At 37.5% G+C, this 15,860-nt stretch overlaps 1 long non-coding RNA gene across 20 annotated transcripts in view; it reads left to right on the top strand.

The window, feature by feature from the left end:
* LOC105034501 (anaphase-promoting complex subunit 13) overlaps nt 1-15,860 on the top strand; it is a 39,771-nt gene that overhangs the window by 12,026 nt on the left and 11,885 nt on the right. For 12 of the 20 annotated variants that reach the window (XR_012136760.1, XR_012136759.1, XR_002163606.3 and 9 more), the window contains one exon: nt 6,830-6,910. This is a non-coding gene — a long non-coding RNA (anaphase-promoting complex subunit 13). Of the gene's footprint in view, nt 1-6,810; nt 6,911-15,860 lie in introns of all 20 variants that reach the window. The other 8 variants (XR_012136764.1, XR_012136763.1, XR_002163611.3 and 5 more) reach the window with 1 other exon arrangement.

The raw sequence follows: 15,860 nt of genomic DNA, 5'->3' as shown, positions 1-15,860 counted from the left end.
GTTGGTTCCGTTATTAAATCTCTGTTGTTGAAGGAATTCTCCCTCGAGCCCCCTTCGAGGCGGTGGGAACCCTTAGTGACAGTTCGGCAGCCACTGAACTCACAGGCCACTGTCTTCCCCCTCCTACTCTCGATCCGTAACATCCTTTCGAGATTGGCCTCCGGGGCAGAAGCTCCGGCGGGAGAACTCCTCGAAAGGGCTCGAAAGACTGAAGGCGGCGGGGAGCCAGCGGAGATGGCGAAGATTGGTGCGAAGAATGCTCAGAGTCGAAAAGGGCACCGATGGGGTGGCTAAACTCTTAGGCAGAAGAAAGGCATCGACTCTCAGGCGAAATGAAGTCCTTGGAGGGAAGGAGGGGGCTTAAATAAGCGACGGGGCCTGGCACAGTTATGGTGGCGGATATCCCTAGGTCAACCAGTGCCCGTCACGTGTCCCACTCATCGTGGCGTAGAGCTGACTGCTGGCGGGACCATTATGGTGTGGCCCTTAGGACTACGCTCCGGTGGGAATTTCGAAAGGACTCTTCGGATCGCCCTAATTGGAAAAAGACTCCAGCACGCGTGCATTAAATGCCAGGATTTTCGAGGACGGACGCGCGCAGGATTCGAGGGGGCAACTTCGGCTGTGAAAATTTCTTTGTACTTCCTTCATTCAAAACTCGAACTCGAAAGTAGGGGGACTGGTGTTGGGTATAAAATACCCCCCAGCCGAAGTTCGTGTCAGGAGTGACCCCTCAGGGATTCCACCGACGTCCGACCTTCGGCATCATCTCTCCGGCGGCCGAGCCTCCTCGACATTCCCAAGTTCTGTCGATGGATAAACTCCCACCCGCGTCGATCAGATTCTTCACGACAGACGGACTCCACCTAAGTTTCCACCTGCTAGGCCTCATCCGGACTCCTACGGGAGCCGGACTTCATCTCCGACTCCGACTGCAGGTAGACTTCATCCGGACTCCTACGGGAGCCGGACTTCGTCCCCGACTCCGACTGCGGGTTGACTTCATCCGGACTCCTACGGGAGCCGGACTTCGTCCCCGACTCCGAATGCGGGTTGACTTCATCCGGACTCCTACGGGAGCCGGACTTCGTCCCCGACTCCGACTGCAGGTAGACTTCATCCGGACTCCTACGGGAGCCGGACTTCGTCCCCGATTCCGACTGCGGGTAGACTTCATCCGGACTCCTACGGGAGTCGGACTTCGTCCCCGACTCCGATTGCAGGTAGACTTCATCCGGACTCCTGTGGGAGTCGCACTCCGAGCTCCTGCTACAAGCGGTCTACTTTAAACTTCCACTACGAGCGGTCCGCGCCGGATTTTCATGGTAAGCCTCCACCCGAGCTTCCATTGTGGACGAATTCCTTCCGGATTTCTATTGCAGGCAGGCTTCGGCCGAGCCCCCTCGACAAATGACCCCCATCTGGGCTTTTACGGAGATCGGACTCCGATCGAACTCCTATAGTGGACAGATCCCGGACGTACTCCTACGACACACGGACTCCAGCAGCCGGACCCCTCCAGCGGATGAACCTCTTCAGTGCCATCCGACACCCATTGACCGGTCGACCCTCCGTCGAATTCTGCGTAAGACCGAGCTTCGTCTGCGGAAAGCCCCCCGACCGAGCTCCTGCAGCAAATGACCCTCGCCTGTAGTATTAACGCTCAAGGCACCCAACGGTAGAAGGCTCGCCAGCAACATCCGAGCTCCTCTCAGATGGATAGCTGTCTCTCTCCGCCAGGCGCTTCGACCGAGCTTCGACCGACAGGCCTGGACTCCCTGACAGGCCACAGTAATGGCCATGACTCTGCTCCACCTCCTGCGACGGATTCTGCGCGGCTCCACCACTCCCCGTAACAGGCTCCACGCGGCAGGCCGCAGTAATAGCCACGATTCTGCTCCACTTCCTGCGACGGATTCTGCGCGGCTCCACCATTCTCTGGTAAGTCACGACAACAGACGCCGCTCCACTCTCCGCAACAGGTTCTACGTGGCGGGTCACGGTGATAGTCACGACCCCACCCATTTACTCTCCATAACAAACTCCTCTTGGCCCCGAGCGGCCCACTACTAGGCAGTTACAAACGTCGCTATCAATCCGTTGCCCCCTCCGCCTATAAAAAGGAGGGTCCCAAATACGTTATTCTCTAAGCTCTAATTTCTATCTCAAAATTTTGCTAAAATTTTCGTTCGAGCACTCCATTCTTGTTGAGGCAGAGAACTGACTTGAGCGTCGGAGGGTCTTGCCGGAGCACCCCCAACTCCGGTTTAGACTTCTTTTGCAGGTCCTGGCGGCGACCGCGACTCCCTCAACTCCAGCTTCTCCGACGCAGGCGGATTTTTGCACCAACAATATCTAATTGCAATATTGGTTGGATTTCGAATATGAATAGGATTATATAGAAGGTTCTTGTGTCATGGATGGACATTGCATTCTTTCAAGCAATGGTACCTTCCTGATGATATGTTTTTCTCTTCAAACAGATATATGAACCACCCATAGGGGTGATACTGACATAGCCTAAGGTAGTCTTTGTGCCCTTATTAGAATGTCATGTTAGATAATCTGCTTAATTAATAATCTATGACCAATAATATCCAAGTCAATAGCAAGGATAGAAATACCAACAGTAAGGGGTGCGATCGTCCCTGTATCATGGTGTATTTAAGTGTATTGGGGGCATACCATGTAGAACCATACCATAATAGTTCAAACATCGTATAACCCCTAAGTAGATATGGGGGTGTACCACGATATGTATGGTACCTAGATATGACAGGCATGCCCTTGTACCACAGTATTTTAAACATTGATCAGTATGCAATCCAACAAAATTTGAGATGTAAGTTTATTCACTTCTGAGATAGCCATGCTTCCTACCGAGTGTGTGTGCCTTTTTTTTTTTTTTTTTTGGGACTAGCCTAATCAAGGGGTCATTGCTTGGTGCATTGGTAAAAAGCTTGGTCAACAAGGCAATGGTGCATGTTCGAGTCTTTGGGTATCTGCTTTGCGCAAAAAAGATACCAAAGGTTAAATTTGTCTCTAGACCACCCTCCTAGGTGGTTGGATTCTTAGGACCATAACTTGGTATTGGCCTTTTACCGATCAAAGTTAGAGTATTAATCTACTTTTTGACATTGTTATATCCTTTTACTGATACTAGATATACAACTAAATCTATAATGCGTTGCATGCTTGTTGCCATTTCATGCTGATTAAGATAATTAATAATTTATCTGATTTATTGTCTCTAAACAAAGGTTATATCTGTGATAGTACTTTGAATCGAAAACATCAATAATCTATATGTCCACATGTATGAGTATTCACCTTCCATCCCTTTTTCCTAATTAAGCTATGGTATGTATGATTCAATTGATGTTCTAAGAGTTTTTTAGTTTAGTGTGGAAGGTTAAGGATAATTAACAAATCATGATTCTTAATATCATAATAGTTTCTTGGGAGTTATATCTCTGTTATTATGATGTCACATATATAAATTTCTACCATCACTAGGGAGCTCCATTATGAAGTGATTAAGGGGTGATGGAACAAACTTGATGAATATGATGATGAATTTAAAAAACCAACAACTTGTTTTTTTTTTTTTTCCATGAAGGTAAATAAGAGAGGATTGTATTTTTTTATCTTAGCAGGAGTATACAAAGAAAAGATAACATTATAGACATGGTCTTCATCAACTTGGACAAAGCATATGATTGGGTACTAAGAAAGGAAATCAGTGGACATTGAGGAAGAAATGTGTGCACAATGCATATGTATAATTGTAATGGCATGTTTACTGGGACAGTCACAAGCATGAAGAGTAGTTATGATGAAACATATGGAATTTAATACCAATGGACTTAAACATGTTTACTGAGGTAGTCAAAACATCTGGTACACCACGTACTGTACCGGTCTCATATAGTATCGACACTCGGTATGCCATCTCATATCGTATTGAACTGCGTATTAATACTGTAATAGGATGGTACTGGTATGAGATCCGATATTGAGACGACAAACCTTGATAGAAGCATTTAAGTATAGAGCTTAGCTACCAGATTTGGGAGCAGGTGCAAATGCAGGGAAGTGGATATTTTATAAAAAGTGTTAGTAAGGAAGTGCTTAGTAAACGGATGCAGATACAAGATTCTAGGAAGAATCTAATGCATGCGCATTATCCTATATAGAAGATCTTGGCTAGCTAGTGCAGGGTCAGTGGAACAAAAAAAGAATATGTAGAATCGAAATGGAACTGGAAGTGTGGCCATCACGAAAATTGATGGAGAAGAGATACCATAATGCAATCGATTGTAGATCCTATAATTATTTTACAACAAAAAGAAAAGGAAAGTTAGATGAAATGTTATCGATAGAATTAGATCTAGTGAAGTTGCTTGGTGCTTATAGGGTGCCTATGTGATTGATGTATTCCTTGGTGACTTAAGAAATAAAAGCTCTACAAATTAAGGCTCCATTGTTCTTTGGCTTGGATGTTGCAGACTTGCAGTAAAGGGGATCTGATTAACTAAATGGACATATCCAAAAAGTTGGGATGGATGCTTGATATAACTAGGAATCATGGAGCAAGAAATGAGTATAGAAGAGGATGTATGGGGGTTTCATCGGTTAAAGACAGCGATTGAGAGACAATATGGACATGTGCAATGAAAACCTGAGGAGGCTTAAAGAAAAGGAGGTACTCAGATCTTTGTCAAAGGTTTTGGAAAGAAGATGGGCTAGATCAAAAAAGTCACCATAGATATTCTTTAATATGAATGGTTGGCCCATGAATTTCATAAAGCTCTGTCCCCCTGGACAGGGCTTTATAGAAATGGTTAGTTATGTAGGAAAATTGTTAAGACCAACACTGTCATATTACTTGCGACATGTACATTTTCTTCCATTGTTGGTTTGGAAAATTTTGCAACAGAATATTATTCAATAGTTGATCACTTTGTTTTAGTAGCTTTGTGGGTCCATATTGCAATATACGTATGGTGCAAAACACTTGTTCGAGTACTGACTTCACAAATTAATCTCATGGTAAACTGCAGAGGACTTTATGGAGATCAGGATAACTCTTTTAACATTTATATAAAGTGAAGAAGTATGAATGCTGGTAAAACTCCATAGGACCATAACATGCTGTTTTCTACAGGACCTTAAACTTATTCATCCTTTAGCTTTAATCATTTGGCTGTAATATGGAGTTTAATGCATTTATGCCTCTATCTTCTCTAATTTCATTTAAATATCCAACCAGAACTTATGAGCTTATCTTAAGGTGAAAGAACAACAATGTTTAGACATGCTACATGACATGATTACGTCACTGTCATTTTCTGCTGTCTAAAAGGCACATCATGACATTACTGTCTATGTATGTATGTGCCTTGATGTTTAAAACTTGTGTAGATATCAGAAGCTGCATGAAAACTACATGAATGTTATCATTAAAAGGAAGTGATTTATAGATAAAAACAAATTCAGTTTGACCGATAAAGAATTCAGAATGAAACCATCAATTTTTCTCCAGAATTCTAGTCCTTGAGTTAGTGATCTTGATGATCACTAGCTCCAGATGATGATGAACTTGATGCTGGTTATGATGATGGCAATAAACTTAATGTATTCCCCATTTAGGCTAACCAGATTTGTTAAATAATTTGAGTTCACTTGTATATATATGATATACTTATATTTTTCTTTTAAATATGAGGTGAAAACCAGGTCAATCCCAGGAAAACTCATTTGGTTCTAAATATAAACATGCATGTCTCTACATGAAAACTCAAGGAGTTTGAAGTCAAGCTTCAATCAAGTGGTTCCATGTTTATAGATTTCTATTCTTAGATCTTATGATAAAGGAAACACAGGGCAATCCAGTAGTCTGAAAACATATGATATCCTGCATTTTTCTCTATTCTGCATGATACTAATCATAAAGAGAATCAAACCCATTCATGAACCATATCATGACCATTAACAATACAAGAAGGCATGGTTTGTTTGTCTTCTCTTCATGATGCCCTCTTTATTTTCATGCAGGTAGTTCCACGACTCAGTCTTCCCCACATTTTTTTGGATGGATAATGGAATATTATATAATCACAAGTTAACAGCACTATCATGTTAAGTTTTTTATGAGGACTAATAAAAAAGTTATGATATGAAGGGAGCCTTTTCCACAAGCATTGACAATTAGATGAATTACTTCAGAATTCTAGCACTGAACCTAAGAGCATTATTAGAATGTGAGAATGAAGCTTTTGAAGCATTTCAGGCAAGGTTGCCGGTTAGGAAGAGTAAAGTGTTGCAAAAAGTCATAAGTGTTGTGGCCTCTATAATTTTAATGTAAAAATCATTCACATCTTTGCCATATGTTTTAAAATAACTTGGCAGAGGCACAGAGTTCCTCTTAAAATGGAGCATATATGAGATCAATTGCCAATGATACCAAAATGGTTTATAAGGCTAGATACTCTCTCCTATGTAATCATAATGCCTAGCATATGATTTCACTTTCATTACTTTTTTTGCATATATGGCTTGATTTTAACCAAGAATTCTTGCTCTCTGGGTTATGCTCTAATGTTCCTTTATCTTGGTGCTAGAACTGTATGAAACATCAAGGGCCATGAGGCTTTGTAATATTTGTTGCCACTAACTTAAGACTGGCAATGATATAAATGCCAATTCTCTATATTAATTCTCATTTATTTGCTTGTGATTTTGGAGTGACATTCTTCCTGTTAATTGAGAATGTCATGGTAGTCAAACACACTGAGTTGAAAATCCCAGTTTGCTTTGTGATTACCAGATCAGGAAAACCAACCAGTGGAAGGGGATGTTTGGCGTGATCTTGCCCTAGAGAATCTTTGAGCCTTCAATTCTGTGCAAGGTATGCTAATGTCACCAAGATGGTCAACTTTTTCCGTCAGATGCTCTGTCCCATCTTTATACAATTGATTTGTCATGCTCATTCATGATAGTAGATGCTGAAGTTATAATTCAACCATAGTCTGTCGTACCATCCTGTGCTGCCCGATATGGGGGGTGCCATATTGCTACGGTGTCTCATATCATATTGTCATTTAGTATTTTGTTTTGTACTGTATTGAACCATATACTAACACTATAATAGGATGGTACGAGTACAGGATCCGATCTCAAGTACTGAGACGGTAACTCTTGAATTGAACCGTATATTTTTGGAAAAATTATGAGGGTTTCTTTTAGAATGCGTTGATTTCTAGATAACCACTTCATTATGGAGTTCATCAAGCCTCTTGCATGTGAAGACGTGCTAGTCCAGGGTCACGATGTTATATTATGGCTAATTGTTGTATACGATATTTATCAGGACCAATATATGTTAAATGACAACATGGTTGTGTTGGAATTGGTACCCATGATTAGATGTAAACAAGAAAGTGGGTAAGCTACCAGAATAAACATGCTTGAACACGGGAAATGAAAGAAAAATGACTAAAGGTGGCATTTTTAGGCTCTTACAAATGTGCTTCAAACATGCTTGAACATGGGAAATGAAAGAAAAGCCTTCAGGCTCTTCCAATTGTTGAAGAACATTTGGCATGCAACAAGGGATGTTTTTGCTACATGGTTGCTGCACCATTATCCCTGTTGCAACCATAAAATGTATTGTATGGAAAAGGATTTGATTTATAGGGTAGGTAAATGCTGAATGATGCTTCATATGTATAAAGAAATACATTATCTGTCTTGTATGCCTGATGGTTAAACCAAAAGTTTTAGCCAGAACCAATTTGAAACTAGAGAGGGTTTTGAAGTTTTTAAGTTAAACTGACTTATAAAGCTTAGTTGGTTCATATATAGGATAGTTCTTTTTATTATTTTTTCTTCTTTCATTTAGAATCAAGTTTTCGAATGTCTGGAAGCATTGTGATGTTGTTCCAATGTAAGAGGAAATAATAAAATTTTGACATGGCTTAGCTATTCTTGAGCTCATATTTCACTCAAATGTATATTATCTAGCTAGTAATATAATTTACTCTGAACTTGATCTTTTAAACATTCTATTTTTTCACCTTTCTTAATTATTTCAGTGCAGAACAACTAAATATACATCTGAAGGTCCTAAACAATATTGTTATCTTTGGTGGTGATGTCTAATTACTTTTCTTTAGTAGTTTTATTGTTGATTTCTTTATTTCTTTAATTTTAGTTGACATTTATAGATTTCTCTATGATTTGCAGCTAAAAATATTTAAACAAGAGCCAAAACCAAAGAAACTGCCCAAAGTTATGTTGGGTTCCGGTCAAGCAACGAAAGGTTGGATTTCAAAAATATTTATGAAACCCAAGAACATCCGAAACCCTAAATACTAGGATTCCCTTTGATGCATTCAATCAAATTAATAAACTATGATACAATGGAGCATATAATCATATAAATACCTCAATCGCTATTTTCAATATCTCCACAAGGTATACAAGTGTATACCTTCCGTCGGTGATTCACATAGGAATTGGTTCAAAGAGTCGCTCTTTTTGAACCCGATCGTCGGATCTAAGATGACCTTGACTCGATCGATTTGGTCGAACCGCTTCTCGAATCTTATTTGGACCACTTTTTGGCAACTTGGCTAGTCCTCTTAAGACTCTTTAGAGCCTTGTCCTAAATCTATTTAGATTTAGATTAGGCTAGAAATGATTGTCTTAAGAGAACTAGGAGTGTAAGAGAGAGGAAGAGAGGATTTTTGTCTTAATCAAGACAAGATGGGATGTAGGAATTGAATGCCTCTCCTCTTAATGCCGCCTCCTATTTATAATTGATGAGAGGGCATGAGAAGCATCTCCCGATGGGTTGTAACCTCCCCATCAAATGGCTTATCAAAATCAAGAGTCATATAAGATAAGGACTCTTGGAATGAAAACACTACTTCACTGCTTCTCCTTCGCATGCGCTCATGGAAATGTGCAGATGGCATCCCAATTTCAAACTAGATAATCCTCTAATTTTGCCATGTTTTAGGAGAGGATTATCTGATCTTAACCAACACCAGAGATCCCATGATAAGCGTCTCTTTCTGCCTTAAAGTAGAAGGACACTTATCGCATCCTTTCGCAAGTCCCTGCTCAATATTTCTTCCTTCCTCCATGCCATATCATGCCATCACATTCATCAAAATATGTGCATGGCTGATAGCTGGAAAGATAAACTTCTATATAGGTTAGAAATCCATCTCAGAAAGACTTTATGCGCCCCTCCACGCCAAGAAAAAAATCAGCACCATAATTTCTTGCACCAAGTTAGGTAAGAGTCCATTCTACTTTGGACTCTATCAATTTGATGCTTCCTTAGGCCATGTGGTGCCATCTGATGGCTACCCACATTAGAGGTGAATCTAAAATAATTTTCAATTAATTTGGTTCACAATCTGAGTTAGGTTCGAATTGATATTGACCAAAATAAGAGTTAGGGTTAGCCTACAAGTGCTAGCTTGTCAATTAGCCATTCAATTAGGATTTAATGACCCATAATTCAATTCAAATAAAATTTTTGACTAATTTCTTAATGTGTGTGACCCATTGGGCTGTACACCTAGCTAGCAGTAGATCCGGATACATGTTGATCTGATTTGATTAGACTCCATCTAATTGATTTAAGTCAAATCCATGGCAACCCGAGTTGTCAAATTAGAACTTTTTCTAAGTGACACATGAATTAATCTCTTTAATTTATGAAAATCTACAAGATATGATGGACATCTAGTAATGTGTCATATCTATTTGGAAGGTGCGGAATATTTTAGTGAAAATACCAAAAATATACTTCAGTGATAAGTTATCGTGTAATTCAATCCTTCGATCATCTTGCATCCCGAATATGTTCATGAGTATGGATTCATGTCAAACTCCAACATATATTTTTATTGATTTTTTATTAATCAATGATAACTCCAATGAAGCATTAGAAATCTTATCTAATTTTCATATTTCTTTGGCTGGCTTCTTGAGTTATCTAGAGATGAGAATATATAGGATGTCATCTGCTCTTACTCGGAGTGATCGATTCTTTATTGATCTATTCACAACCTTCAGACACAATCCATCATATCCAGAACACCCTGTTCATGACTTAGTCATGATTGAGTATGAACTAAAATATGGATTCATGTGTACAAGATTTTATGGTGATCTTAGGTCTAAAGGTCATTTGCATAACTTTCATTTAGAGAACTATCTTTTGATATGCAAGTAAGACTTCCATAAGATATTCTTTTGGTAGATTAACTTAGTGTACTCATATCGTAATAAGCACCCACATCTTTGTATTAATGTCCCTACACAAATGGTTGTGAGATCAACCATCATTTCCTTAGAGTATACATAGAATGTGCTAGTCTTTCCTGAATCATTGATCTCCGACTCAATGATCCAACGACTAAAATTATTTTAGATTAGAATTTTAGGATTTTAGATCTTACTGATATGAATCCTTTATGTCTATAAAACTATTGTCTTAATTTATGGGGTTCATCATAATCTTAATAATTAAGATAGTAAATGATGAATTATAAAAATACCTCTTTATTATTGATAAATAATAAATATTATACATAAGTTAGGAGTAATTACAGAAAAGACTCGATCACATATCAAATACGATTGGCTTGCAGGGCACAATTCTTTCAATCTCCCATTTGCACTAAAGTCAATCGCCCTTGTGTTTAACAATATGGCGATCAAGTTGCTGTTGAGGAAGTGCTTTAGTGAATGGATCTGTTATGTTGTTCTTCGTATTTACTCGTTCGATGACTATGTTTTGTCTTTCAACAATCTCATGAATGAGGTGGAAGTGTCTTAGGATGTGTTTGGAGTTTTGGTGAGACATCGGTTTCTTAGCTTGTACAACAGCTCCAGTGTTATCACAAAATAGTAGTATCGGATGTTGAATCTCAGGAACTATGCCCAATTCGATGATGAATTTCTTTATCCAGACAGCTTAGCTGTTTCACTAACAGCAATGTATTCTGCCTCAATGACTAGTTGGCTACAGTTTGCTATTTGATACTTTCCAACACACTACACCATCATTCAGGGTAAATACATATCTTGATATGGATTTATAATCATCTGGATCTAATTGAAAATTAAAGTCAGTAAAGTTTTTTAGTTTCAAATTTGATCCATCATAAATTAGAAAAATATCTTTAATTCTTCTGAGATACTCAAGAATATTTTTCACAGTTTTCTAATGATCTTTCTTCGGATCAGCCTGAAATCTGCTTACTATGCCTACGGTATAAGCAATATCAGGCCTGGTACATAATATGACATATGTGATTTATCCTACAGCCGAAGCATAAGAAATTCTACTCATCTTTTTCTCTCTTCAGATGTTTTAGGAGACATCTTCTTAGAGAGATGTATGCCTTGACTCATAAGCAAGTAATCTCTTTTACTTTTCTTCATGTTAAATCTTTTCAACACTAAGTCAATGTACTTAGATTGGGACAAGCCAAACATCTTCTTAGATCTATCTCTATAGATCAAGTATATAGGATGCTTCTCCTAAATCCTTCATAAAAAATTTTTTAGATAACCAAGCTTTGACCGATTGTAATATTGGGATATCATTCCCAATGATTAGTATGTCATTAACATACAAGACTAAGAAGACTATGGCACTTCCACTTGTCTTCTTATAGATATATGGCTTATCAATATTTTTGATAAAATCAAACTCTTTTATGGTCTCATCAAAGCTGATGTTCCAACTCCTCGAGGCTTGCTTTAATTCATAAATGTATCTTTTTAGCTTGCATACTTAATTTGATCTCCCACTTGAGATAAATCCTTTTGGCTATGACATATAAACATTTTCCTCAAGGTTTCCATTGAGAAAAGTAGTTTTTATATCCATTTGTCAGATTTCGTAATTATAATATGCAGTAATGGCAAGCATAATTCGAATGGACTTGAACATTGCTACTAGCAAAAATATTTCATCATAGTCAATTCCTTGTTTTTGCTTAAAACTTTTTGCTACCAGCCTAGCTTTATAGGTTTCTATTTGGCTATCTGCTCCAATCTTCTTCTTGAAGATCCATTTACACTCTATTGGGGTTACATCCTCAGATGCATCAACCAAAAGCTATACTTAGTTAGGTCTATACTTAGTTGGAGTACATGGAGTCCATCTAAGATTTCATGGTTTCATACCATTTGTCAGAGTCTGTACTCTGGATAGCTTTCATATAGGTCATAGAATTATCATTTTGAATGATATGGGCTTCGTTGTCATTCTCAATGACAAAGTCATATCATAGAGGTACATTTCGTACTTTTTTTGACTTTCGGAGAGGTGTGTTGTGAATGTTCTTGATCAATAGGTTTATTTGGTTTAAAAATTTCATATTGAGGATCAGCTGATGTAGATTGTAGGTTTCGAACTTCACTTAGTTCAATCATTCTCCTACTCTCCTCTTTTTGGACAAATTTTTTTTCAAGAAAACGACATGCCTACTAACAAAAATCTTTAGTTCAGTGGGATGATAAAAGAGGTATCTAATACCTTCTTGAGGATAATCTATAAATCTATATTTGTCAGCTCTAGCATTTAATTTATATCCAAAAATATTTTTAACATAAGAAGGACGTCTCTAAATCTTAAAATATTTATGCTTTGGCTTTTTTTCATTCTATAACTCATATGGAGTGCTGGTCACTGACTTAGATGAGACCCTATTCAAGATGTAAGTAGTTGTTTCTAGGGCATATCCCTAGAAAGATACAGGAAGATCCGTGAAGCACATCATGGACCATACCATATCTAATAATGTGCGATTTCTCCTTTCTGCTATATTATTTAATTGTGGCGTATAAGGAGATGTCCATTCAGAGAGAATTTTATGTCCTTTAAGATGATCAAAAAATTCACTGGACAAGTATTCGCCACCTCAATCAGATCGAATGACTTTAATAATTTTTCAATTTGATTTTCAACCATCTTTTGATATTCCTTAAACTTATCAAAGGTTTCGGATTTGTGTTTCATGAGGTACACATATCCATATTTTGATAAGTCATCTGTAAAAATTATAAAATAGAAATATCCACCTCTGACTTGAGTTGTCATAGGTCCACAAACATCTGAATGTATAAGATCTAACAATTCATTTGCCCTTTCTCCATGTCCTATGAATGAAATCTTGGCCATCTTACCTATGAGACAAGATTCACAAGTTTCAAATGATTCAAAATTATTAGGATCAAAGAATTCTTCTTTGTACAACTTGTGTACTCTTGACTCACTGATATGATCCAATCGGCAATGCCAGAGATATGAATTATTTTCATCATCTCTCTTTCTTTTCTTATTATAATCAACAAAAAAATATTATCATTGAGCAGAATAGTAAAGAGATCATTATCCATATATGCATTTTTCAAAAACTCATTAGAGTAGAAAATAGAGTAATAATTGCTCTTAGCTTTTATTTCATATCCATGTTCCAATAATAAAGGTACTTAAATAATATTTCTAATGACATTGGACATATAATAACAATCTTTTAACTCCAATGTCTTGTTGGATGTCAACGATAATATACAGATGTCAACAGCTTCTGTTTGAATGGGCTCTGTATTCGCGCCATAAAGCTCGAAGTCATTTTTCTACAAATTTTTAATTTTTTGTAGTCTTTGCAATGATTTGCATATATGAGACTCACATGTGGTATCCAATACCCATGAGTTAGAAGTTGAAGCACTTAATGATAAACTAGTTTGTATCATGTATAAACCTTTCAATGCTCCATTTACATCGTGCTTCATATTTGTAAGATAGCTCTTGTAATTCTTCTTCCAATGTCTTTGCTTACTACAATAAAACTAGATACCATTTGTGAAGTCCTTCGCTTTCTTCCTCTTCTGGATGCTACCTTTAGGGTTTTACTTTCTCTTGGAACCCTTTCTCCCTATCTTTGACTTCTTCTTGTCAACTAGAAAAAGAGGAGCCTTTGCTGATTTAAAATGGCTCTCAGCTACTTTCAACATGTTCAACAGCTCTGGCAGGATCGTATTTAGTTTGTTCATATGGTAATTTATGACAAACTGAGAGAAGGAATCAAGGTGTGACTGCAGGATCAAGTTCTAAGTAAGCTCTCCATCCATGACAAGTCCTAATTGACTTAATTGAGTGATCAAGTCAATAATCTTTAGAACATGGGCCTGCACGGATGAGCCCTCACTCATTCTGGTTTGAAACAATTGCTTCGATATCTCATATCGAGTAGTCCTATTTTGCTCTCTATATAACTCTTTAAGATTGAGCAATATGGACTAAGGTTTCATATCCTCATGTTGTCTCTATAACTCATTGTTTATCAAGGTCAACATGATACACTTGACAGTTAAACTGTCATATTGCCATATTTTATATATGGCTCTTTCCTTCTCAGTAGCATCCTCTCTGATCGGCTCGAGATCCGAAGAGTCGAGGATGTATGAGACTTTCTCTTGAGTTAATACAATCTTCAAATTTTTTAATCAATCCACATAATTAGGATAGGTCAATTTGTTGGCATCTAAAATGTCCCGCAATGATAGTGAAGAAGCCATTAAGATTAATCTACATTAAATAAAGAACAACGTATAAGCAGATCACTCAAAATGACAAACACAACTAGATGAAGGCTTATAAATCTAATTGTGTCTTCCATTATTTTATTATACGAATACCGTAGCCCTTATCTATGGTAAGCGAGAAATCTTATCTTGATTTTTTTAGTAGGGTTGAGATTCTAATTCCTTACAAATGCCTTGTGTTATACAACAAACATTAATGAGTTCAAGGATAGAATTTTTTTTTTTTCAATTGCAACCAATGCAATTCTCAACATGACTCATGCCTCTAAGATAGTTATAGTCTTGTGTTACACAACAAACTATAATGTCGTAGTTTAGTCAGACACTTTATTTTCATATAGCCATATTTGAATAATGTTGTCCTTATATTATATAACAAAGTAAGATCATCAAACATACCATAAAGCATGATATGCACCAAGACAATCTCACATCAATTCCTATAGTAAGTCTTGAATTATACAACAAACCTATCATAATTTTTGACGTGATTTTGACTTAGCATGAAGGAAGGCATTAGTAGTGTCCTAATCATTAAGCATTTTTGATTCAACATTTAAATAAATCGAATTGGCTAGGTAAGTGGGAGAGAGATGGGTGGCCTCTCATTTTTGCCTTATACACCAAAAGATTTGGTCAAGTAAGAAACAGACCAAATTAAAAATTATCATTTCTTTACTTTTTCAGAACCACTTTCCTAGATATCAATTGATCACTCATTTTCTGAGTGGGTTTGCTTTTGATTTTCAACACTACGACTAAATATGATTTTTAAGAGAGCTTTAATGATCTCTAATACACATCCTATCTTATTTTATCAAACTATATCACATGCTATAACATATCATGAAAAAAATAACATGATAATCATAATAATAGCATGCTGTACTAAAAGTGAACAGTTATATCATCATTCTAGGACAACCTTTTACCATATAGCGGACATCCACCACTATACCAAGGCAACCTTGTAGAATGATGAATAACATAATTGATATAGCAATTCATAGTATTAAAACATATGAAACATGGTACTTGACATAGCATTTCAAATTCAGGGTTTAATTTGCATAATAGATGAATATACATTAAAATCCTAGATCATGGAGCCAATAATATAATTTGATTGGACCAACCAAAGGAGGTTCTGATACCACTGTTGGGTTTCGATCAAGTAGTGGAAGGTTAGATTTCAAAAATATTTATGAAACCCA

The sequence above is a fragment of the Elaeis guineensis genome, chromosome 14 (assembly GCF_000442705.2).
Source record: "Elaeis guineensis isolate ETL-2024a chromosome 14, EG11, whole genome shotgun sequence".
NCBI classification, from domain to species: Eukaryota; Viridiplantae; Streptophyta; class Magnoliopsida; order Arecales; family Arecaceae; genus Elaeis; species Elaeis guineensis.
Note: the sequence above shows the minus strand (reverse complement) of the source record. Positions and strands in the feature narration are given on the sequence as shown.